Source organism: Pongo abelii, chromosome 22 (genome assembly GCF_028885655.2).
Source record: "Pongo abelii isolate AG06213 chromosome 22, NHGRI_mPonAbe1-v2.0_pri, whole genome shotgun sequence".
Classification (NCBI taxonomy): Eukaryota; Metazoa; Chordata; class Mammalia; order Primates; family Hominidae; genus Pongo; species Pongo abelii.
In genome coordinates, this window is record NC_072007.2 from 26,411,493 (window position 1) to 26,438,263 (window position 26,771).

Consider the following 26,771-nt stretch of genomic DNA (forward strand, 5'->3'; position numbering starts at 1 on the left):
TCTTATCTGTAGACATTGTCTTTTTCCTAAGAGGACTGAGTTTGTTTATTAAGTTTATTAATTCTGTTCATATCAATTTTAAATTTATCAGAAAGTAGCTACCGGGTCAAAGTTCTTGATTTTGAAAAACTGGATTATGATCTGTTTTCCAAGTTGATTTTAACTAAGCAATTTGACTAACTCTTGTCTCCATCTTCACAGCAAAACAGAGCGTGACACTCCCAATCATCTGCATGCTGGAAATGAGGAAATGGTTATTGAATGATACAAGTGCTTTTCGATCATTTGGAAAGTTCCGTTTCCCAAGATCGTTTTTTTGTTTGCTTGTTTGTTTGTTTGTTTGTTTGTTTTTTGAGACGGTGTCTCCCTCTGTCACCCAGGCTGGAGTGCAGTGGCACGATCTTGGCTCACCGCAATCTCCGCCTCCTGGGTTCAAGTGATTCTCCTGCCTCAGCCTCCCGAGTGGCTGAGACTACAGGCGTGTGCCACCATGCCTGGCTAATTTTTGTATTTTTAGTAGAGACAGGGTTTCACTATGTTGGCCAGGCTGGTCTCAAACTCCTGACCTCGTGATCTGCCCGCCTTGGACTCCCAAAGTGCTGGCATTACAGTTGTGAGCCACTGTGCCCGGCCTAGCAAGATCACTTTTTAAGTATACAGGAAAGCTCTTTCTTATATTGAATTATATCCAGAGGCATAACTAGACTGAAGATTTAGACTCCATTCATTCTCCTATGTTTTTGTCTTAACTGCATTCTGCAGTCAAATCAGGAGCTTTAGAAAATACTGATGCCTGGCTCTCAACCAGAGAGAAATGAATTGAATTGGTCTGGTGAGTAGACAGGTCACTAGGATCTTTAAAAAATCTTCTCATGTGATTACAATGTGTAGCTCAGAGTTTGAGACCAATGTTTACCATTATTTACAGGTGAATTCATTAAAAGAGCTAACAACAATGAAGTTAATGTATGCATCTCACCTCTCAAGAGTATTAACAGGCCAGGCGTGGTGGCTCATGCCTGTAATCCCAGCACTTTGGGAGGTCAAGGCGGGCGGATCACCTGAGGTAAGGAGTTCAAGACCAGCCTGGCCAACATGGTGAAACCCCGTCTCTACTAAAAATACAAAATTAGCCAGGCATGGTAGTGCATCCCTGTAATCCCAGCTACTCAGCAGGCTGAGGCACAAGAATTGCTTGAACCCGGGAGGCAGAGGTTGCAGTGAGCCGAGATCCTGCCGTTGTACTCCAGCTTGGGCAACAAGAGCGAAACTCTGTCTCAAAAAAAAAAAAAAAAAAAAGGTATTAACAGATGGGAAATCATAAAGTTTTCATTCTGAGTAGTGTGTCTTTGAATGTTTTGACCATGCAGAGATGGGATTATCATGGTAAAATCCACTCTGTGGATTTACTGTAATCTTGGTGGTAACATGTTCAGAGAAGCAATATTTATTATGAGAGTTAAAGTTTCATTTGGTTTAGGTTCATATTTTCTTTCTCCTGTTAGTCTGCAATGGCTCCCTAACAGAATTCCAGAAAGCATATGATGTGCTAGTCTCTGTGTAGGGGACAGGGACACAGTGGTGAACCAACATAAAGGTAAGTTTATAGAATCATTGGTAATATGTTTAGAATAAATACAAATATGAAAATCACTGGAAAAAAAAGATTTAAATGTTTAAAAAAGATTTACAAATCAACAATAATTTGATGTTAAAATATAGATTATATTGACAAAAAGTAGAAGGGGAATGTGGATGTGAAGAGAGGGAATAAAAGGAGTACAAAAGGAAAGATGTATTAATATTTTTGTCCTAATTGGGCAGGGAAAACTGTGCTGCTTCATTCTTGGCTTTGATACTAACACAGGTATAAAGTATAAGAAATATATGTAGACATTTTAAGGAGACATACAAAATAAATATAAAATATAAACATTGTGTATAATTGTCAAATCACTAGTCAAGAATCATATAATTTAAATAACTAAAATCAAGGCAATAAAAGACAAAGTTAGTAACTGTTATTTAAAAGGATTTCTACCCTACAAACAGAAACTATACATTTTTCAAGCATCTATGGTTTATTTACCAAAATAGACTAGTATTAGTTAAGAACAAGATAATAATAATAAATAACAGAAATTTCAGGAATTACATAAGGTCACAATTTAATAATACAAAAAAATAATATTTTCATAAAAACATTCCCCAAAAATATTAAAAACAAACAACAAATCAATAACAACATTAAAATAAGCAAACCATTTGCCTAAATAACTGTTGTGACAAAAGGCAAACTAAACCATAATTGTAGGCCATTTAAGAACCTACTAAATTATAGCACCACATTTCAACACTGATGTATTACCAAAGCTGTTCTTAGAGACAAATTCATAGGTTTTAACAGTCTATTGAAAAGAAGTGTAAAAGAATCATGTCTTTATCACAGGAACTTAACTGGACTACAATAAAGCAAAGATGAAACTTAGAAACAGAAGGAACACAAATTTAATTGCATTAGAGAAATTGGAAAATCAACAAGTAAATCACAGAACTAATATTTTTAAAGAAAAAAGTTCTGTACTATTTTAAAAGGAATAAGAAGCAGGAAAAAACTGAGAAAGAATACAACATGCAGAAAATTTTTTTAAAATACTGAGGGTAATGTTTAAGAAGGTAATTGCAAATTTCTAGAACAAATGCTAGCAAATGTAATTTGTATAGGATGTTAAAACAATACTTAATAATGCATTACTACTTTATCTTAGCAATACATAGATGATTTCAATAATCAATTTATAATATTTGACTTTATATAGCAGCATTCTATCTCTCCATATATTCAGGTTTTCTTATAGGACTCATAAATATGTTTTAATAGACTTCTGGCAAGTTTATACTTTTGTGAAAATTAGAAAGATTTTTTTCCATTACATTTTTTACTTGGTTATTGCTGGATTGGAAGAGTCACAAAATTCCACACACACAACTTGGATGTAAACAAAAAATACAGCACACATAATATGGTCTTTTTCTGAATTCCACGTCCAAAATTTGGCAGAAAAACAAAGTGTTCAATCTCCTGTGAATCTATTCAGATCTACTATACTAAAAAATACTTAGTCTTTTTGTGTTGCATTTTTTCCCCCTTCCCCATTATCTCCTCCTAAGCCTTGCCTGGCAATTGCAAGCCCACTAGAGATCCTATTCTGTCACTAAGCAAAATCTGATTTACAATTCTGGCTAAGGAGAGGGAACATATTAAAACATATCAACAATTTTAGAATCAATATTGTTAAATTTCATGTAGGTTTTAGAAATGTTTTACTTGTATACTTTAGACTTCATTTTATAAAATTACATTTTTAAAACTTTTTACATTTTTAGGAAATACATGTTAGCTAAAAAAATGTGTTTTGCTCCCTGCTACATTTGCTTATCCTATCCTTCATTACTCCTTGGATTTTAGTCTAACTGGTCTTGGGACATGCCTCTTCCCCACAAATACCCCCACCACCATACCCCGTTGTTGTGACACATTTAGCTTATTAATGTGGTAAGAGTGGAGCTCACTTACAGAATTTTTGCAGACTAGACATTAGGCTACAGGCCTTTACCATGGAGCAGAAAAGTGGTATCTCAAACCCAATCCACAAAGGTTGATCTAGTCCAAGCCCCTCTCCAGGTTCATGTTCATGTACAGCTCTCTGTTCTTATTGTAACAACTTACATTTTAGAATAGGCGACGAAGACCATTACCAAGAGTAGTAGGAGGGGTAACCTTCGGCTATTTGTTTTTCAGGATCTCAACTTGTGAATTTACTCTTCTCTTCACAGAATGGGATAACTGCCTGGCACTCACCAAGCTACACTTGAGGAGAATCAATCCATATCATCATGTCCCCAATTTCATAGCACCAAGTATTTTGTTTATTCACAAATGCCCTATTGTGGACATCTAACAAACAATGATACATCAAAAAAGGAGATGTGCATAAATTTTCATGGAATAAAGTATAAAGCCCAACTCTCAATACATATTAATCATAACGGGAGTCTAGGAAATATTCTGAACTAAATGGGAATGCAGAATGTGTCAGGCCTCTGAGCCCAAGCTAAGCCATCATATCCCCTGTGACCTGCAGGTACACATCCAGATGGCCAGTTCCTGCCTTAACTGATGACATTCCACCACAAAAGAAATGAAAATGGCCTGTTCCTACCTTAACTGATGGCATTATCTTGTGAAATTCCTTCTCCTGGCTCATCCTGGCTCAAAAGCTCACCTACTGAGCACCTTGTGACCCCCACTCCTGCCTGCCAGAGAACAACCCCCCTTTTTCCTTTACCTACCCAAATCCTATAAAACGGCCCCACCCCTATCTCCCTTCGCTCTCTTTTTGGACTCAGCCCACCTGCACCCAGGTGATTAAAAGCTTTATTGCTCACACAAAGCCTGTTTGGTTGTCTCTTCACAGGGACGCGCATGAAAGAATGTACCACAGAAAATAAGACACATCAATGAGGGTAGGTCTGAAATACCAATTTAAACAGACTTTCACTGTTTGGCCAGGCTATAAACATTAAAAATCCATAACTAAGTTCTTACTATCTATTCAGGCATTTTAAGAACTCTGCATATATAATTACATTTGACCCTTCTAATGCCTTTATCAGATAGGTTCTATTATTGCTCTTTTTTAAATAAAGAAGATAAACTTTGAAGAGATTAATAAATTAATAAATTGGTCCTCCATGACACAGATTAATAAATAGCAGAATCTTGATTCAAATTCTAATTTTGTCCTCGATTTTAACTTCATAATCATAATGTTATAATGTTGTTTCATGTTGTTATATGTTACTTTTATGGATTGCAAAAGGTTAAAACCCAATTTTTATTAGTTTAAGAAAAAGCAGAAATCATAGAGGGTACCCTTAGGGTACTTCCCCTTTTCCATGAGTGGTTTCATAGAAACCAAGTACAGGAATGCAGCTGGGCCTCAGGAATATCAGAATCCAGGGAATAAAGATGGACCAAACTTAGTTTCCACCTCTGCCCCAGCCACCTGACCCCCTTCCACCACACTCCACTAGTTCCCTCCACCCCCGCACTACCCCCCACTGTCTTACTTCAGGCCACTTAGTAGAAAACGTAGTTACCGTGAGCTTTATATCTTTTAGTCCAAATATTCAATGCCCAAAAACAGTTGCTTGATCTTTTTTTTTTTTTTTTTTCTTCTAATCACAAACAACACTAATTGTGGGGATGGAAAACTTTGACCAGGTTTAGGTCATTGTCCATTCTAAAACAATTATATATTCATTATCTTAAATCAAGAATATTTTGAGAATGTTTTATATGTCTGACACTGTCTTTAGTACTGTGAATCCAGCAGTGAACCAGACAAACAAGATCTTATATTCTATAGAGAGAGACAGGGAATAAATAAGTTAAAATACATAATAAATATCCAAGAGGCAAATACATATACATAAATACATAAGCTGATTTCAAATAGTACTACATTAAAACAAGGTAATATATAGCAAATGATTGATGGGGGAGAGGAGTGGAGGTCAATGTTGGATATATAAAAGAATATTTATCTGAGATAACATCTGAATAGAGACCCAGATGACAAGCAAAAAAACAGCCATCAAAAAATCAAGAAAGGTGATGGCAGGCAGAGAGGATGAAAGGTACAAATGCAATGAGCTGAGAATATTAGACAGCCAGGATGGCTAGAACCTAGTAAGCAAATGGGAAAAAATGTAGGGAATAAGTTAGAGGCAGGGAGGCAGACAGGGACTAAAATTATGTATGGGAGGCTCTGCAAGGCATTTGAATGTTATTCATGTGGAAAAAGTTATAGCCAAAGGGAGGATGCTATGATTTTCTCAAGTTGGGTTAGGTACCCCTTGGGTTATGTTTTAATTTGACTGCTTTTGTTGCAGCCAGAAGGTTGTAGAATGAGGTGGAGTATTTCCCATGGGAGCTGTGGTTCTGGGCAGATTAAAGCAATGGACAATTCTATTCTCTTCACAATTCTGTTCAAGTAATTCTGTTGTCAATCCCCTTAACAGTCAGTCTCCCCATTGTCAATCACAGTAGCCACTGTTCTTCCAAAACCAGCTTTATCTAGGTTTTATTTTCTACCAGTTTTCAATATCTTAAATTTTCTTATTTTTCATACAATTTTAAGGCTGTTTAAAAGGGCTAGCTCAATTGAAATATGCATAACTTTCCAACGTTGGAAAGTGATCTTTGCTATGCTGATCATTGATTGATCACCTGATAGTTAACACCTATTTGAATCACTGTCTCTTGCCTCTAACCATTGGCTTCCAGGTAGATTTCACTGGGCTTTGTATTTTAAAGTTTCCATCTTCCAAGCTCTGTTATTTGCCATGCTTCTTTTCAGCTTTCTTAGGAAAAAAATGATTGGATCCTGGGGGCATTTGCTAGATATCTGGCAAGGAGCATCACACAGGTATAAAAGCAAGTCAGCCTAACTGAGGTAAATTGAGTAAAATGGAAAAAGATGCCAGTAGAAAGGAGAGAATCTGGGAGGGAAAAAAAAGGGAAACTATATACAGTCAGGTAGTAGTCATATCAAAAAACAAAAGAATGCCCCCAAAGAGTTATGAATTGCTGCAGGAGAATTAATAAGATGGAAAATTTCTCAAGGAAAAAGAGCCAAGTATATATAAAGGGGAGAAAAGCATAAAATGAAGAAAAAAAAACAAATAAGGGAAAATAAAAATTTTTAAAAACCTCAAGTGCAAGGTGAAAGAGTAAAACAAAAGAAAGGATAAATTAGGAAATGGTGCATTGCATTAAAGCAAATGTATTCTGTTTTCTTTATTCTTATCTTTAACTGGCTTTGCATTTCTCGGGTAGCAAAGCCAAACTGAAAGGATAATTTTGTTTATGTACCCAATTTGCATAATTGTGCAATATAAATTACAATGCTAATTAAGGACAGCCCTTGGGCTTCTGGAATTGGGTCAAAGTGGCTCCCCAAGTGCAGGGAGGTTGGGGCATTGGCTCTGTCCCCTCTCCCACTGCAGGGAAGCTGGGCAAGAAAAAAGAACCTCTCTGACAGTGTGTGAAATCTTGTCAGAATTTGTTGAAGACCCAGAACTGTATGTCTCACTCCCAGACTTGGCTTTTAAAATCATTTTTGTGTGATTCCGCAATGAAGCTCTTGAAAGCTAAAATTTCTTCTAAATGCGGTGTTGGTTATCATTTTATGAGTCCCCTCCTTTTTTTTTTTTTTTTTTTTTTAATTCAGAGAATTTTGATTGAAACACCAGATAACTGAGCATGAAGCTGGCATGCAATATTTTCTCTCTGGACTCTTGCCAGAATTGTCTCAAACCAGTGTATGATATACTCTGCTCAGGCTTTTGTGAGCCGGGGGGAGATGACAAGCTGATTTCTGAGCTTTAGTTAAATCCATGTCCTTGAAACTAACTAAACAATTGCACCATAACTACATCAAATTCAGTCCCAGAGCATTTATTCCCAGCACTGTTCATAATAGAGGATTGAAAGGAGTAGGGTTCTTATCATCTTTAGCATGGGTTTTTCAAGGAAAGAATTATTTCTGAGTTACTGTTGTGAAGGCTGGCATAACTACTTTGGAGGAACCTCTGTTTAGGCCTGTTTTGAAGGTGGTGTTTGGCAAGCCTTTGGTAGCCATTGAAACTTGACCTCAAGCAAGTTGTATGCAAAATAGAAACAAGCAGCTCTCAATCACTCAAGTACTTGAGCCGACGCATAGGGAGGGAGACCTGTTATCCTGTCTATGTCATCTCTATTCATGTTCCTTTTTCTCCTTCACCTTTTGAGAGAGTGTAAGCCCCCTTTTATAAGAGATTGATTATCTACCTCACTTGGGTAACAGCATAACAGTTAAGGCTGCTAGTTGTGTACACATGATTTTGACTTTGAAATACCAAGAAGCTCTTTCCACTGGGATAATTATAGGAGTAATTGGAAAATACGTGGCCTGTGTTACTTTGTTTGCTAGAGCAATGTTTTCCAAACTCTTTCACGTCTAGACATATGAAAAACCAAAAAGATAACTGTGTGATCCTGGGGTGCTATAGTCTGAATATTTTTGTATCCCCTTGGTGGTAAAGATAACCCCCAAGGTAATGGGATGAGAAGGTGGGGCCTTTGGAAGGCAGTTTAATCATACTGGTGGAGCTCTCATCAATGCAGTAAGTGCCCTTATAAAGGAGGCCTAAAAGAGACTCCTTGCTCCTTCTGCCATGTGATATTTCAGTGAGAAGACAGCTATTTATAAAGAAGTGGGCCCTCACGAAACTTGGAATCTATAGTCCCTTGATATTGGACTTTCCAACCTCCAGAACTAGGAGAAAAATATTGTGTTGTTTTTAAGCCACTCAGTCTATGGTATAGCAATCTGAACAGACTAAGACACAGGGTAAACTAGAGGAGAATTGGGACTGTGGGCAGGGCTGCTCATGTTCCAAGGTGACTGGATCTGTGGCTCTGACCAACTCAACCTTCCAATTTCCTGAAACTAAGAGGTTAGTATCTCATGGCACATCAGTATATCTCGAGCAAGGTCCCACACTGTAATCCATGCAGTAACAATGTTCATTCATAAGGAGTCCACGGTCAAATCAGCATGGGGTAAGTTGATTAAACACACAGACTTAAACATGTTTATCACAAGAATTGTGACATTAGCAACCCTTATTTTTACCACTTCTTCTCTTTTCCCTATGGAATCCACCTCTCTGCACTTTCACTTTTCTCTACATGGTTTGGGTGGAACTGGCCTACCCTTGGCTATAAAGGAGGGCACTTGACCTGTTCTGGTCAGTGAGAGTAGCTTAACCCCCAGGCCATAGGGATTGGTTCAGGCTGACAGTAGACTAAAGGCATGGCAAATCAGAGTCAGACTCAGGAACAATGGAAAAATTTGGCAAATTCTTGGTAGTATTTTTTGAGCATGTAGATAAAACTTTGAATTTTCTAAGTTACTCCTGGTATCCGAGATAATATACTTCTCATTTTGCTGAAGCTAGTCTGAATTGAGTATTATTTTCAACTGGGGAAGTCTTGATTGATACTTACTTTTATTTCCTAAGATTCAGCTCTAATAGATCATGTTCCTGCTTAAAAGTCTCCAGGACTCACCATTACATAGGGGATAAAGTCTAAGTAATTATAACTAATATATAGGTTTTACCTATAATTGCAGTAAATATGGCGTGGGTTCTCTCTCACTGGTTTATTGATGACAGTGTTAGCTAAGAGTAAACAAGGAGGTCAGAGTCTGTAGTCTAGTTAAGTATCCTTTTAATATGTCGGTTGAGGGGTCCTCAACAAACAGATTGCTTTTTGCTCCTAGAGTTGATCATGCTTTTGGGTAGATTTTTTTTTTTTTTGCTTTTTTCTGCAATTGTTCAGGTGGATTTAGTAACTCCAGCCTTTCTCTCTGGCGTATACTTTGTCACTAATCATAAAGGCATAATCTTGACAATGTAGACATTTTAGAGAATACTCCTTCTGATGGTTGTATATGCATTGGGAACAATTACTGTAAAGCAGTGATTCTGAAAGTGTGGTCCCTGGACCAGCAGTATTGTCACCTGGGAAATTGTTAGTGATGTAGAGTTTTGGGCCAAACCTCAGACCCATTGAATCAGAAAATCTGGGGATGGTGGCCAGCAATTTGTATTTTAATAACAAGGTGATTCTCTTGCGTGATAAAGTTTTCAAACAGTTGACAAGAAAGGTCAAAGCCTGGAGAATATCTTGGTTGAGGACTCCTAAAACCTTCTATCTCATTACCCCAATATACTTTCCTCATGCCTTTGTAATTGCTATTTCACTAGAGTTTTTACTTCTCTCGGGAGCTCATCCTATTTAACCGGGTTTTTAGTTTTACAGTTTCATGCCCACTCTGCGTGGATGTCTATTGTCAGGTTCTCACTTTTCTTGATAGTTTTCTTGGAAAATTAAAAGATCGAGCCAACTGGATTTTTATTATTTCAACTGCCATTATATCTTCTTCAGAGTAGAGTTTTAAAATTATCATATATACTTGCTCCCCCTCCCAACCCCTTAGATTTACCATCTTGTTGATTTCAGACTAGTATTTAAATCGTATTTCCTAGACAGGCAACTGATGCCATTGTGAGATGCAAAATAGTTCATATAACATAACAGGGGATATCATTCTAGAATTAAACTCATGTTATAGAAATTTCATCATGAAGGTAAAACACATTTGTATAAATTGAACTTTGACTATATTTGCATCACAAGCAGTAGACCAAGACAGACATCAGCTATAAAGTCAGACTTCCTGAGTTCAGATCTAACCCACCACTTGCTGATTATGTGACCTTGGGCAAACCCTCTGTGCCTCAGTTTCTTTTTCTGCCTGAATAAGGAAAATGCTCAGTAAATTTTAGTTAATGCTACAGCTTTTGAGGCAACATCCTGAGAAAGATGCCCACACTTAATAGCAAGGCAACGTTTGTCTAAACTAAAATCCCGTCTCTATGAACACACATAAAGGCTCATATTTTGAAGACAAAGAGAATTGGTTGAGAATGATTAAACCTATACTGGTAAATAAAAATAACAAACAGTTCTTATAAAACTTGCAGTATGTACTCAAACTTAACATAACTTTAATTGATATGCTATCAGATTTAGTTTAGTTCACATTAACCCAAGCCCAGGGACCTACACCAATTTTAGTTAAGATAATAGTCTCTGTTATTTCTAATCTAGTCTCTTTTTATTTGACTAGAAGTTCTTACTTTCCTTTTCTGAGGGCCTAATTCTCTTCTAAGTCCACTAACTCAGATGTTATCATGTTTATAAATGGATCAGTCTCAGGTGTTGTTACTTTCATGCCTGTGAGCACATATTATTGTTTGTAAAAAAAAGTTCTAAAGTTTTTAAATAGCTAAAAACTCATGTTAAAATTCTTGCTATACAGCAGCCCAGAAGAGGTATGGCTTTTCTCCACTATGGTTATGATGCCTGCCAGGAATTATTAGTTGTTCCAGTAATGTCCCTAATACCTGTTTGAATAATCTTTGGGTGACTGGGTATAGAATTTTACACTCTATAGCATACTGTCTAAATTTGCTTCTTCACAGTTATACCCATCATGTAGTGTCTGGTCTTAAAAATTCACTTACATATTACATGTATACCTGCATTTGCTTATTTAAAAACTATTAAACGTCAGGTACTGTTCTAGGCATCAAAAACACAGGGTTTACTTAAGTCCCTGCCATTATGATGCTTCTATTAACAGTGAAATAAACTGTAATCATTCTAGAAGGCAGAAACGGAAAGTTTTCTTGTCTGCCTTTTTCTTAGTAGAGTGCTGGAAACATTAGTAGGTGCTTAATAAAGACTCCTGGATTATTAAAATGCATACTATACTTAAAATATTAGGAACTTTTGGCCAGGTGCGGTGGCGCACAGCTGTAATCCCAGCACTTTGGGACGCTGAGGTGGGCGGATCACAAGGTCAGGAGATCGAGACCATCCTGGCTAACGCGGTGAAACCCCATCTCTACTAAAAATACAAAAAATTAGCCGGGTGTGGTGGCGGGCGCCTGTAGTCCCAGCTACTCAGGAGGCTGAGGCAGGAGAATGATTTGAACCTGGGAGGCGGAGCTTGCAGTGAGCCGAGATCGCACCACTGCACTCCAGCCCGGGCGACAGAGTGAGACTCCATCTCAAAAAAAAAAAAAGAAAAAAAATATATTAGGAACTTCTGAGGAGCCTAGTTGAAGAAGGAAGCTCAGCAAATGCAGGCTTATGGAGTGGAAGATTATTTGAGCAGCAAATCACTTTAGAGAATACCTAGTAGAACTGCTTACTTTTTAGGTGAAATAACAGAAAACACCTGTTGTTTTAGTAAGGGGGGAGACCACCCTTCACATCGTCTTATGCCCAATTTCTGCCTCCAAAGAAAGAAGAAGTAAAAACTAAAAGGCAGAAATGAAATCCACAAGCACACAGCCCAGTGCCACACCCTGGGCCTGGTAGTTAAAGATCCACCCCTGACCTAATCGGTTATGTTATCTACAGATTACAGACATTGTATAGAAAAGCACTGTGAAAATCCCTGTCCTGTTCTGTTCTGTTCTAATTGCCAGTGCATGCAGCCTCCAGTCACGTACCCCCTGCTTGCTCAATCGATCATGACTTTCTCACGTGGACCCCCTTAGAGTGGTAAGCCCTTAAGAGGGACAGGAATTGCTCACTTGGGGAGCTCAGTTGTTGGAGAAGTGAGTCTTGCCGAAGCTCCCGGCCAAATAAAGCCCTTCCTTCTTTAACTCGGTGTCTGAGGGGTTTTGTCTGTGGCTTGTCCTGCTACATTAGCAATTAAAAATTAACTGTAGCATACAGTCAATTGACTGTACCAAAATTGACTGTACCATACAGGGTACCGACAGTATACCCCCCTGCCCCCTGCTGACCTAGTGAAGACTTGTGGGAAGTATCGGAAAGAGAACTGGAATTAAGGGGGAAAATCAAGATTTGTGACTTTAGCCAAATGTCTTGGGTTCACGAAACCCACATAAAATGGCTCATTTTGGGGGATATTGTGAGAATTAAAGGAATAGAATATTTGAAAACACTTTGGTATATTTTTCTAGGCAGAACAGAATTGAGTTTTGGGGAAGGTGTCTTGAGTTAAAGATGGTGATGAAAATAATGAGTCATTGACAGAGAAGGAAACATCCTAATTTACAGTCATTAAGGACTGCCATGAAATTCCACCCCATGAAAATCTGAAATGGGTATGTATACCTTCAGGAATGTGTAGCTTGATCATCAAGAGATTCAAGTATACTGCCACAAAACAATTATAGTTTAGACCATGATCCTGTGGTAGAGACAGTTAAAAATATTTAATCTCTCTTATTTTCAAATAATGAGCATAGGAAACAAATAAGAATTTAAATATTTCTGAAGATCATCATGAAAATGTCTAGCATATTTTATAAACAACAATTTCCTGGATTATTAGATACTTTGCTGTTTGCTTTTCAGTAGGCGCAAACATATTGTGAGATGTTCTATATTTATGAAGTTATAATAAACTGTGAAAATAACAGAATGCATTCTGGGTAAGCTAAAGCAGTAGTCCAGATATTTCATTAAAATTCAGATCCATACTTTGGGTTGTATTCTTATTCAAAAATATATTTAAAAATATTATTGTAAGTATGTTTCTTAGTGCCACTTTTTAATTTTCATTTGTAGGTTGTGGAAAATGCACTAGAATCAACAAGCATGGGGACTAATTCAACTCGGATATCATGTCTTCAGAGAATTTTTTCCTGCTCTCCTCTCCCTGTAGAATTAATTATTCTTCCACTGTGCCACCCTCTAACTTGTGCTCATATCTGCCTCTATTGTAGTTATGTGTTTACATCCCTGCTGTTTTTGTACCGGCTTCTCCTGAAGGGAGACATTTAGTCTTATTCTTCTTGGTAACTTTAGCACAGACCTGGCAGATTGTTGACGCTCAACAAATGTTCATTGACTCAAATGCATTCAATTAAACATTGACCTTTGATCAACTCTGGGAAAAGTCTGCAAAGCTAGTTAGGACACTCAGAAATTCATTTCATTTCAATCCTAACTAAATAAATTATTGAAGTCTCAGAACTTCTCAGTACTTGACTTAGAAACATAGAAACTTGGGTAAATAGCACCTATATTGTTATATTCCTCAAAAAAAAAAGTTTATCTTTTCATGAAATGAATCTACTGAGGATATTTATAGAAATTGAATGTAAGTGAGCAGAATAAAGTGGTGTGTGTGTGTGTGTGTGTGTGTGTGTGTATGTAATTTGAAGAGTAGGTGGGAGAAGGTTGTGACAGGATAGCAGATCTTGTTTATGATAGTCACTAGCTATAGCAGACACTGCCTGATGCCTTTCCAATATCCACTTCACTTTTCTTTTTTTTTTTGGAACAGAGTCTCACTCTGTCCCCCAGGCTGGAGTGCAATGGCATGATCTCGGCTTACTACATCCTCTGCCTCCTGGGTTCGAGCAATTTTCATGCCTCAGCCTCCCTAGTAGCTGGGATTACAGGCTCTCGCCACCACGCCCAGCTAATTTTTGTGTTTTTAGTAGAGACGAGGTTTTGCCATGTTGGCCAGGCTAGTCTTGAATTTCTGACCTCAGGTGATCCACCTGCCTCGGCCTCTCAAAGTGCTGGGATTACAGGCATGAGCCACCATGCCTGGCTCCCTTTTCTTACTTAATGTCTGTGTCAATTAAATAGAAGTGTATCAAGTTAAAAACCTTGCTTCGGTAGCTTCCAGTGCAAATAAAGTTACCCATGCCACCCCATTCTGGCCAACAGTAAAATTGATGGAAGCCTCTGGTTGGGCCTTCAAGGAAAGCTTTATCAAAAGATAAACTCACTGCCTTTGTCCCTTAGTTCAGTGGTCCCCAACCTTTTTGGCACCAAGAGACCAGTTTTGTGGAAGACAATTTTTTCCATGGACCAGGAGGGTGCCGGGGGATGGTTTTGGGATGAAACTGTTTCACCTTAGATATCATCAGGCATTCAGTTCTCATAAGGAGCATTCAGTTCTCATAGATCCCTTACATGTGCAGTTCACAATAGGGTTCATGCTCCTATGAGAATCTAATGCCACTGCTGATCTGACAGGAGGCAGAGCTCAGGCAGTAATGCTCACTGGTTCCACTGCTCACCTCCTGCTGTGCAGCCCAGTTCCTAACAGGCCACAGACCAGTACTGGTTCGCAGCCCAGGGTTTGGGGACCCCTGTCTTAGTTCCTTTGCCTTCCTTCCAGATGGATGCCTGGAGGAATAATCATCCCGCAATTGTGAAAATTAAAGCCATATTTTAAAGTTGGTCTCAATTGTAATACAGAAGAAATCTGGACCTTGATGACATTTGAGCTACAGTACTAATCTTGATCTTCCTATTCATGAGCTTGTTGCGAGAGACAAGTCTTTTACTGATTTAACTCATTGTTGGGATTTCTTGGAACTAAACACAGTCATAATACATTTTTTCCTTCCCAGGGAAATGGTAGAGCATGACTTTTCAAATCTAATAAAACTCATGTGTAGCTAAAACCACTCTACTGAAACAATTCCATCTCAGCCCATGGTACAAGGGATTTTCCTGAATGAAAAATGGTGTCTGATCATTTTGTTGGTTTCTTTGTTGGTTTTTCCTGAAACTCAGGGTTAAAGAATCCAGGAAAGTTGCCTTAGATAGAGTTATAATTTCTGTGGACATCAACTGATAAATGCAACTACAGTTTGTATGCCTAGGTTTGGCAAAAATCATATAAGCCACATCCCTCACATAATATTGTTTTAATTAAATTTTATTTCTTTCTTGGTATGAAACATACTGCAGAAGCACAATCAATGAACATTGGATAGGTTCCTTAAATCTTGCTGTTTGTCCTATTTATATAATTTCTTGTGTCAGTGGTTCTCAAGTGGTATGCTCCTGCAACTCATCATCTGAAAATCCTTCCCAGATGTGCTGAAAAATTTTCATTAATTTGATATTCTATTTTATTTTTATAAATAAGTACACATGCTTGTGACTGGAAGAGAAAACACCCCTCGTTTAATCCCAGAGGAATATTTGGCCTTGATTCCTGCCCTGCTTACTCCACCCCATTATTAAGATAGAGATCGCTGAAGAAATCCCTGCTCTATAAATGTAGCTGATCCAAAAACAAAATGGAAATTCATTATTTTAAAGATTTCTACAAGATCTTGGTACAACTCTGTTTTTTTTTTTTCCTATTAAGAATTACATGATTCTAGAATAAGTTCCAACCCCAAGTATCAACACTGGAACACAATTTTAAAACAGGAGGCGATTATCTCTATAGTGAGATTTAACTACAGAGGTGATAGCTCTGGTTAGTGAATTTCAGGACTAGAAATCAGGCCTGCTGTCTCTTAGCTTAGAGGAGGTATAATAAGAAGAGGATTAGAACTAGTGTGTATATTAACAAGAAGAACTCTATTATGTTCAGCTATCATTATATATGATATTATGTTTCTTTTTATGAACTATAGTTCACTGTCTTTAAGCATAATGTTTGCCCAAGGTGGGGGTGTAGGTGTGTGTCTGTGTGTATATGCATGTGTGCACATATGTGTATGTATATTTGATTCATTCATTCTGACCTACTGAATTTACTGAAGGAATGAGAAGAAATACCTTGGACTGAGGGACCTGGCTTAGCTCAACATCTGTACCATCTACCTTTGAGTATCCATTCCTTTACTATGAAGCATGGATGCTAAAACTAAAATTGCATTTGCTAAACTACTTTGTAGCTAGATTCCTGGGTGAGATTAGATTTGGTCAATTAGATGTTCTTGTGTAACATTTAGAAGGTGATAGTAAGGTAAAGGTCATGTGACTGGCTGATTTTGTTTATGTTCAATGATCTTTATTGGGGTACACATTATATATAATAATAAATAATGCACACATTTTAAGTGTACAATTTGATGAGTTCTGACAAATTTATATGCATATATAACCAGCAGCAATATCAAGATATATAATAATCCCCTCATTCCAGAATAGTCTCTTGTGTTCTTTCCAGCCAATGCCCCACCCCTGGATTCTGGCAACAATTCATCTGCTTTTTATTACCATGGATCATATTTGTCTTTCCTAGAGATACAAATCAATGAAATAATGTAGTGTGTCCTCTTTAACTTTGGCTTGTTTCTCTCAGCACACTATTTCTGAAATTTGTCCATACTGTTGATATGGCAGACAGAATTTTAAGATGGTTCCTAAAATTCTTGCCTCCTGGTATATATAATTTTCTCTCAGTTTTCCACTGAACACTAATCTAGTGTAATCTATTGTAAAGGGATTTCTCAAGTGTAATTAAAGTCCCTAATAAGTTTATTTTAAGTTAGAAAAATTTTCCCAGGTGAACTTGAGCTAAGTGAGTGACCTAAGCAGGTGAGTCATTAGAAAAAAATTAAGAGATATTTGAAGCATAGACAAAATTCTGTCGGCTTTTAAAAGAAAACTTCCATGTGATAGAGAAAGCCAGATGATAGGGAACACAAGGTTACCTCTAAATTGACAACCAGCAAAAAAGCTGAGACTTCAGTCTTATCATCATAAGGAATTGAATTCTGTCAATAGCCATGTGACCTTAGAGGAGGACCCTGAGCTGCAGATGAGATCATGGCCCTGGCCAATACCTTAAATTCATCCTGGTGAGATATGAGCAGAGAACTCAGCTATGCCATGCTCAGATTTCTCACCTGTAAAGCAGTGAATTAATAAGTGGACATTATTTGAAGCTGCTAAGTTTGTGGTGATTTGTTACACACCAAGAGAAAACATATACTGTATATATCATTAGATTTTTCCTTTATATTGGTGGGTGTATTTGTTATCTATTACTTCCTAACAAATTGACAATAATTAAGTGTCTTAAGACAACATATATTTATTACCTCATAGTTTCTGTGGGTCAGAAATTTGGGCATGGTTTATGTGAGTTCTTTGATTTAAAGTTGTTGGCAAGTCTGTAAACAAGGAAGCAGTCAGGACCGAGGTCTCATCTGAAAGTCAACTTGGGATGGATCTGCTTCCAGCCTTACTTAACATAACAGTTGGCAGGATTCAGTTGCTCTGGGGTAGTTGGATTGGTGGCCTCAGATAACTAGGTAGCTATTAGCTAGATTTCACCCTCAGTTTGTTGCCATGTGGGCCTCCCCAAGGTGGCAATTTACTTCATCAAAACCAGCAAGGGAGAGAGTCGGCTACAATCTCTAGTAATATAGCTACAGAAATGACATCCCCTTAGCAATGAGATATTTTATTAATTAGAAAGAAATTACTCAACAGGAGGGGATTGCACAATGTAGTGAATACCAGGAGGCTGAGATCAGAAGGAGCTAGTTTAGAAGCTGCCTACCACAGTGAGTAGTATTCTATTACATGAATATACTAGAATGTCTGTATCCACCCAACTGGGCATAGACATTTGTGTTCATTCAAGATACGGACTATTATGATTTTAAAAATAAAAGTTAGTATGAACATTTAAGTATAAGCTTTTGTGTAGGCATGTTTCATTTGTTTTGAATGAAATTGCAGGATCACATAGAAAATGCATATTTAATCTTATAAGAAACTGCTTAAAATGCTTTACAAAGTGATTTTACCATTTTACACTCCCAACAATGTATAGCAATATATCATAGATCTAGTGGTTTCATATCTCCACAAACACTTGATATTGTCACTCAGTTTAATTGTAGCTATTTAAATAGGCTTATAATGGTACTCGTTATGATTTTAATATGCATTTCCCTAATGCTTATTAGGGACTAATTATGTTAAGCATCTTTTCATGTATTTAGAGGCCATTTGTGTATCTTCATTTGTAAAATATCTGTTTAAGTAGCTTGCCCATTTGGATTGCTTTACATTTTATTACAGAGTTATAAGAGTCCTTTATATATTCTGAATATGACTCTTTTATCAGACATACATATATATCAAATATTTTTTTCTAAGTTTGTGGCTTGTGTTTTTACTTTTTATACTGTTTATTGAATAGTAGATTTTATATTCATTTTATCCATTCTTCTGATATGATTGATACTTTTTGAACTATGAAAATATTGCTATGTAAAAATAAAAAATATATTTTCATCCTGAGTTTCATAATTTTAGCTTTCGCCCTTGTGTCTGTGATTCATTCTGAGTTATTTTCTTGTATAGTTTAAAGTCAAAGTGGGTGTTTGTTTGCTTATTAATATATTTATAGATATTTCTAATTCTTTCTAGCACCATTTATTAAAAAGTCTCCTTTTTTACCCATTGAATTATTTTGCTTAAATTATTATGTCTAAAATCAAATTACCAAATATGCATTGTCTATTTTGAACTATTTATTCTGTTTCATTGATTTTTATGTGTTCCTTTACACCAATATCATTGTCTTAATTACTGTAGATTTGTTGGAAATATGGGAGTCAAATTTAAGGATTTCAATTTTGTCCTTTTATCAGGTTGTTTTGGTTGTTCTAGGTCCTTTGTATTTCCCTATAACATTTGGAATTAGGTTGTCAATATCTCCCTAAAATAAAGCCTGCTGGGATTTTGAACAGGATTGTATGGAATCTATAAATCAATTTAGTGAGAATTAATAACTTATATTAAGTACTGTAATTGATGAACATAGTATCATCTTCCATTTATTTAGGTCTTTGACTTCTCAGAAATGTTTTATAGTTTTCAGTGTGTAGATCTTGAAGTTTGTAAAATTCTAAGTGTGTTATGGTTTTGACTGTAATTGTAAATACCTCCCATTGTTCATTGTTAGTACATAGAAATAAAACAAACTTTGTATTAATTTTTTCTTATGCAATCTTCTATATTCACTTCTTTCCAATAGTTTTATGTGGAATTCTTAGAAGCTTCCACTTACATCATCATGTCATTTGGTAATTAAAACAATTTTACATCCTTTTCTCATATCTGTATGTCTTTTTTTTAAATTTTGCTTTATTGCACTGCAGTACAATGTTGAATAGGAGTGTTAAACACTGATTCTTCCCTTATTCTTAATGCTGAGGAGAAAAGTCTTTCACTTTTAAGTGTGATGTTAACTGTAGGTTTTTATAGCTGCCTTTCATCGGATTGAGAATGTTCCTTTTTATCGCTAGTTTACTGAGATGTTTTATCAAAAATGGAATTTTGTCAAATGCTTTTTCTGGAATGGTCTGATGGTTCTTTTCCTTTATCCTGTTAATGTGGTGAATTATAATGATCGATATTCAAGTTAAACAGTGCATTCCTGGAAAAGCCCTATAGGGTTATGATATATTCCTTTTTAAAAGATTTTCAGGATTAATTTGCTAACATTTGTTCAGGATTTTGTGTCTAAATTCATGAGAAATATTTGTCTATACTTTTCTTGTAATATCATTTTAAATCAGGGAAATGCTGGCCTCATGAAATGAATTAAAGAATGTTCCACTCTCCTATAATTTTCTGGAACAGTTTGCATAGGACTGGTATTATTTTTCCTTAAAAGTGTGATAAATTCACCAGTGAAGCCATCTGATCTGAGGATTTCTTTGTGGAATCATTTAAAATTATAATTCCAATTTTTAAATTGGAATTTTAAATTGATTTTAACTCAGATTTTCTATTTCTATTTCTTTTTGAGTCAGCTGGGTATTTTTTTTTTCCGTTTAAGGAATTTGTTCATTGAATTTAATTTTTCTAATGTATTGGCTTAAAGCTGATTATGGTGTGCTCTTCTTGTCCTTTTAATGTTAGCAGAATTTAAATTGACATGTCCCCCCTTATTTTCATTTCTGATATTGTTAACATTTCTTCCCATGCGGACTCAGTGTGTTTTTCTTTGTGTTTGTCCTGCTTAGGGTTCATTGTGATTTTGTATATTTAAATTTTTCTTAAAGTTGGACAAATTGTTCATTGTATCTGCAGATATTCACTCTGCCACCCCTTCTTCCTGGGCCTTAAATTATACAGCCTTTACACTGCTCACTGCTCAGTGTTATCTCACAGCTCACAGAAATGCATTTCATTTTTTTTCACTCTTTTTCTCTCTGTGTTTCATTTTAGGTGGTTTTTATTGATAGTCTTCAAAAGTTCACTAATATTTTCTTTTGCAGTAAAGTTTACTAAGAGTTTTTGTCTGCAGTGTCTAATCCTGTGTGGTGAATTTTCCGTGCGAGATATTCTAGTTTTTATTTCTAGATAATCTAGTTTATTCTTTTTAAATTTCTTCTATTAACATCATGTTTTCTTTACATAATTGAATAACACTCTAACAGCTATTTTAATATCCTTGCCTTCTAATTCCATCACCTCTACCATTTATTGTTCTGTTTCTATTGCCTAGTTTGTCTCCTCATTCTGTGTCTCATTTTCCTATTTCTTAACATGTTTAATAATTTTTGACTGGATGCTGGATGTGTGAATTTTACTGTGGTGATGGTCAGTCGTAGTCATTTTTGTCCTCTGTTGAAACCTAGTGTGTCGCCTTTGTTCTAGAAGGCAGTTAAGTCACCTGCATTTCATCTTGCTCTTTTCTGAGGTTTGTTTTTACTTTTTTTTGGATACGGCTGCAGCAGCCCGTATTCTAGGTATAATCGAACTCCACTACTAAAGATGGATTTTTTTTTTAACATCACTATTGAATTTTGAGAGTGATCAGTGAGGATGCTCCACTCTGGCTGGAGTAAACCCAAGGATCCCCAGCCCTCTGTGAGCTCTGGAAACTGCTCACCTCACAACTCTCAGCCAATTTCTGCTTATTCTCATGGGGTTTTATCCCATGCAGATATATCTCACAGCTAAGTCTCAAAGGGGCCTCATTAAGATTTCTGCTGTTCTTTTTCTGTATGACTTCTTCCTCTTTGAAACTCACATTTTTATTCCAAATATGGTTGTATTCTGGGATTCCAGGTAGACATATCTTTTGGGGCCACAATTCAACTTACTATGACACCTAATGAAAAGTGTCATTTAGTATGGACCTCTTAAATTTCACATTACAAACTACAGAGAACTGTGACTGTGAAATTCAACTTTTCAGAAGTGACTATAATATCCTGAAATAAAGTATATCTCTGTCTTCAAATGCTTTTACTGGATTCCTTGTACACAGATTTATGTGGTATACTATAATCGTCACAAAAGAATGACACAGTACTCTCTTTCAGTATGTTTACTGTTTTTCCAGGAAGATAAATCATGAATATACAAAAAAAAACAAACCCAGTTTAAGAGAGCAAATTAATAGACATCCAAAGGCAGTAATTGAGGGGTTATAAAATAGGTGAGTGCATACGTTTAGAGAAGAAAGCTCTCTGAGGTCTGGATTCAATTGAAAAGGTTTCATAAGTAATAGGGAGCTGGAGAAGGAGGTTGGAGAATAAAGAATGGAATGGAAAGTTCCATTCCAGAAAGTTGAAAGAGGAGATAAACCACAGTGAACTAAGGGTTGAGGTAGGCAAAGGACTGGTGCTCAAGAGGAAGAGGTGGAAAATTGAGTAATTCAAGAGCAAACCATGAATTAAATGTAGAATAAGAGCTTGACTTTTATTCTACAATAAGTAAAAATCCACTGATTTTTGAAACATGGGTTATGAGTAAGCTTATCTTTTCTAGCTTATTTTTTCTACTCTCTCTCTTCTTCCTTCTATTTTGTTCCAGGATAGTCTTTCCAAAACTCTACCCTGCACATCAAAAATTCCTTCCAATTTTTTTTTTATTTCTTCAGCTCCTCCCTCAAACTCTTTATTTTCTCCCATTTTTTCCCTCTAAACTGTTTTTCTGAAAATTATCCTAGAGCTGCTTCTGTCATTTTGATGTGCATATTTACAAACAAGTGGGCCTTACACAAAAGTACAATCACCTGCTAGGCACTTTTTTTCACTTAAACCTACAGCCTATTTAGATGTTGATTATAGTTGAATATTCCTTTGATTAATAGCTAAGGTTTCTATATTTTATACAGATTTAATCCTACTGTAATGACATGCAAAGCAGATTTAAGTTTATATTTAGCAGGGATCTGTTCAAAATGTGAATGAAATTCTGTCTGAGCTGGAACCACGTTGTGCAGAGCCCGTGGTTCTTTGCTGGTGAAGCCCTTAACCCCTCTGGCTACAGAGTTATTTTTCTTTGGCACCCAAAGGTGGAGCAGGGACAGACAATGAAGGGGGCAGCAGTTCAAACATGCTGTTCTATCATGTAAATATTCTCTAAGCACCAGCGCTGGACTATTACTCTCAGCAGTTTATTAGTTCATAGGAAAAATACAAGTACATGTGGAAATAAACATTGCAGGCAAAGTTGCTTTTAATAGTGTATCTAGTCTTAATATTCCCAATTTAGTCATTTCTGGAAATGAACACAAATGAAGATTACAACCTCGTTGCTGTATCTTTACAATGATTATTTCTAACACAGTGAAAACAGATTGATGGCATCATCTACAGAGTAAGCTGTGGTTGGTTGTACATTTCCATTTCCCTTTCTGTGTCTTTTCCACCATAAATCACCTGACTGCAAATAGCCAAGTATCATAGAAACGCTTTGTTTTCCAAGCCTTGTACATTTTGAGTAGAGCACTTTTAAAATGTCCCACATTGTAGAGTATAGCATAGCATAAGCTTCAGGAGAAATACGACAGCATCAGTTGGTTGCAATACGAAAATCATCCCAGAGCCACGATTAATAGAGAAAAGACACAGACAAAATTAAAAATGTTGTGGACTTGCTAGACAAACTTTCTCTGAAATGTCTCCTCACCTTTCAAACAACACAAAGAAAAGTATGAGTGGCCTCTGATTCTGGATAAAGAAGAAGAATATCGTAGCTAATTTACACCAAAATCATCCACATCTCTCCAACACCCAATCTTTCCTAAAAGGTAACTAAACATATCCAGTAACAGTAAACTTGCTCCTAGGTGGACTCATCTTCTATTTCACTCCCACAAATGTCAGGAAGGATTCTAAGGTTCTGAGGAAGAAAACTTATAACAAAAGGTAAAGTGTATTAGAGTTGCTGAGCCTAGAGAAAGGCAGAAAAAGCACAGATATAAGAATAGCCTTAGGATGTGAAGGAGCAAGACACTTATTCCCATGAGGATGAAAATTGTGTCTAAATTAATCTTGCCTCTGGCATGAATTTTAAAGACTCTGATACTTTTACAAATGTGGCTGCTGCTATTATAACTTAGCTGATGCATGCATAGAATAAAGGGTTTAGGTTAGACAGTTTAAATAATTTGCAGATTTTAGACTTTACAACAGGATGGTCAATTTGTTTCTGCAAAGGGACAGATAAGACATAGTTTATGCTTTGGGGGCCATAGTCTGTCACCAGTACAGAAATCTGATACTGGAGCTGGAAGACAGCAATAGACCATGGGCGTAGCAGGTTTCTGCAGACCACACATTGCCAACTCCTGCTCTAAATTATTAACATTAGTTGCTAGAACTGAACCAAAACATCATTTTGGAGAAGTGGCTGATGTGGAGGTTTATTGACAAAGGGGAAGGCTAAACTCCAGCTCCCATAGCTCCTGTTAGTAAACATCTTTCTAAGAAAAAAGTTCACTTGCAGTGCAAAGGGAGCATCAGTACATATTCCATAGGCCTCCGTCCAACTAAACTGCTGCCCTATGCTCCACCCCATAGCAGTGTTGCAACTTGCATGGCACACAAAGATACAGAGGGTGTTTACTTAACAAAGGGAATAATTTAAGTGTCCTTTCTGCATGTTGGGGATATTGCTTCTCACAGCCAAATCAAAATATTTTCACAGTTTCAATAAAATTGAATTTTAGTAGTGACATTACATCAGTGGTTCTCAAGTAGGGTTTGATTTTGCCCAGCAAGGGACGTTTGAAAACACCTGGAGATATAACTCCAAAATTGTCATAGCTGGGAAGGGGTTGTTACTGGCATCTACTGGGAAGAAAGCAGGAGCTAAAGTGTTTAGCGGGCGTGGGTGCTGCTAAGCATCCTACAATGCACAAGGCATCCCCCCACAACAAGGACTTATCCAATCCAAAATGTCAATAGTGTTGAGGTTGAGAAGCCCTCCAGTAGTACTTTAATAAATTCTGTCTTTTGTGAAAATAGTTACAACATAAAACATAAATTCATTTTTGGGAGGAATCTTGAGAGCCATCATGCACAACAGTTTTCAGAGTGAAAGCTTTCCAAATAGTTTGCAGAAGGAACTCTCATGAAAATATTTTGCATTTTGCAAATTAATACAGGAAGTAAAAGGAAGTCTCATATTTAAAGATTTGAATGCAGTATCTTTGAGAACATGACTTAAAATTCTTGCTTTGAAGAAAGGTGCTGGAATTCAGAGGTTTTGTAGTTTAATTTCTCTAACCCTAGTGTTGGACATAAAATATAGATATATTTAGTTTTTCTATTATGAGCATGATATAGTCTGGAATTATATCATGCCTGAGCAATAACTTACCAGGTTAATGCTGAGAACTGGAGCTATGGAAGAGAGAAAGCTTAAAGTACATGATAAAATAGAAGCAATGCTTTTGTAGAGTTGGAAAGAGATTAGTGGAGACTTGGAACTGCCTAAGAACTGTATGTTTTTCTGTAGGGAAAGCGGTAGCTAAGATGTAGTTGAGGCTGGGCTGACAGAATCAGGTCAAAGTGTTCTGCTCCATTTTGATGTGTCTTAATATGGAGTTACTTAGATGAAGTTAAATCTGTATAAGTCCTGAGTCTGGATAAAGGAAAAACACTTCAGTGAACATATGGAGTTCCCTTCAGTAGTTAAGTTTAGTCACATATATTAACCAAGGTTACCCCAAATGATCAGAAGCTATTAAAACTTATCAAAGCCTCCAAATTATTTAATGACAACAGAGTTCGGAAGCAGGGACCAACCAATAAATTCTACACTAAAAAAAAAAATCAACCAAACTGGTTATTTGTGGAAATAAAAATGAAATTCTTGCTACTGGTTTATTTATTTATTTATTTTAATGTAAAAATTAACTTTTTACTTTAGAGTAAACTTGGATATACAGAAAAGTTTTCAAGATAGTACAGAATCCTAGTTCATTAGTATGGCACACTTGTCACAAGTTATGAATCAATATTAATACAGTATTATTAACTAAAGTCTATACTTTATTTAAATTTTCTGAGTGTTTCCCTAACATTGCTTTTTCTGTTCCAGAATCTCATGCAAGATACCATATTACATTTGGTCAGTATGTCTTCTTAGGTTTCTCTTAGCTGTGACAGATTCTTAGACTTTCTTTGTTTTTACTGGTGAGATATTTTACAGTATGTCCCTCCATTGGGATTTGACTGGTGTTTTCTCATAAGCTAGGCTGGCGTTGTGTGTTTTGAGAAGAAGACTACAGAGATAAAATGCCAGTTCTAGAAAATCATCTCCAGGTTACACACTATCAACTTGACAGATCACTCGATAGAAACCTCGCATCATCTAGCTAAGGTAGTGCACATAATTCAGTTTTAAACTTTCTTTTATTTATATATGGAAATTATATATAATAAATACCACATATTATGTAAGATGGTTTGGGAAAATGTTCAGAGAGACATCTTGCTTTAATTTTTAAAAAATCATTCTGTTTTCTTGAAAAGTGTTCACTAAAATATTTAACTGAAACCACAACTGTTTACTGCTGTTAACACCTACTCCTAGACTAACTTAGAGCTAGTCTTATTTATAACAATCTTTAATTTACTTCTGTGAAATAATATTGAAGGCCATATTTTTTCCTAAAGTGGAAAAAACACTACTACTCCTCCTAATAATATTTTTAGTAAAAGCACCTTATAATTTTTATAGCATTTTCACATATATTATGTTTCTTGAGTCTCATAACAATCCCATTAGATAATCAGTGGATATTATTTCTTTAGTCATAGTAACTGTGTTTTTGTACTTTGCTATCAAATATGACAAGTATTTACATATTGTATGTGTCTTTATTGCATGAGTGCAAAGATATGTTAATAGATAAGGAAATTTACCACTCTTCCTTCCCTGAAAAATTTACATTTGTACTTATTATGTGTCTATATATATTTGTAAGAGGAATCTATCCATTCAATAATTTCCATTATAAAGAAAATATTGGGTTTTGCTGGGCGTGGTGGCTCACGCCTTCAATCCC

General features: G+C 36.3%; 1 protein-coding gene across 4 annotated transcripts in view; it reads left to right on the plus strand.

Moving 5' to 3' along the window:
• LOC100936428 (uncharacterized) overlaps window positions 1-18,597 on the plus strand; it is a 600,254-nt gene extending 581,657 nt beyond the window's left edge. The window contains exons 8-9 of one of the 4 annotated variants that reach the window (XR_008517430.2): window positions 202-12,825; window positions 13,292-18,597. The gene's annotated coding sequence lies outside the window, so the exon portion shown is untranslated. The other 3 variants (XR_008517431.2, XR_008517432.2, XR_008517435.2) reach the window with 3 other exon arrangements.
• The last annotated feature ends 8,174 nt before the right edge of the window (window positions 18,598-26,771 follow it).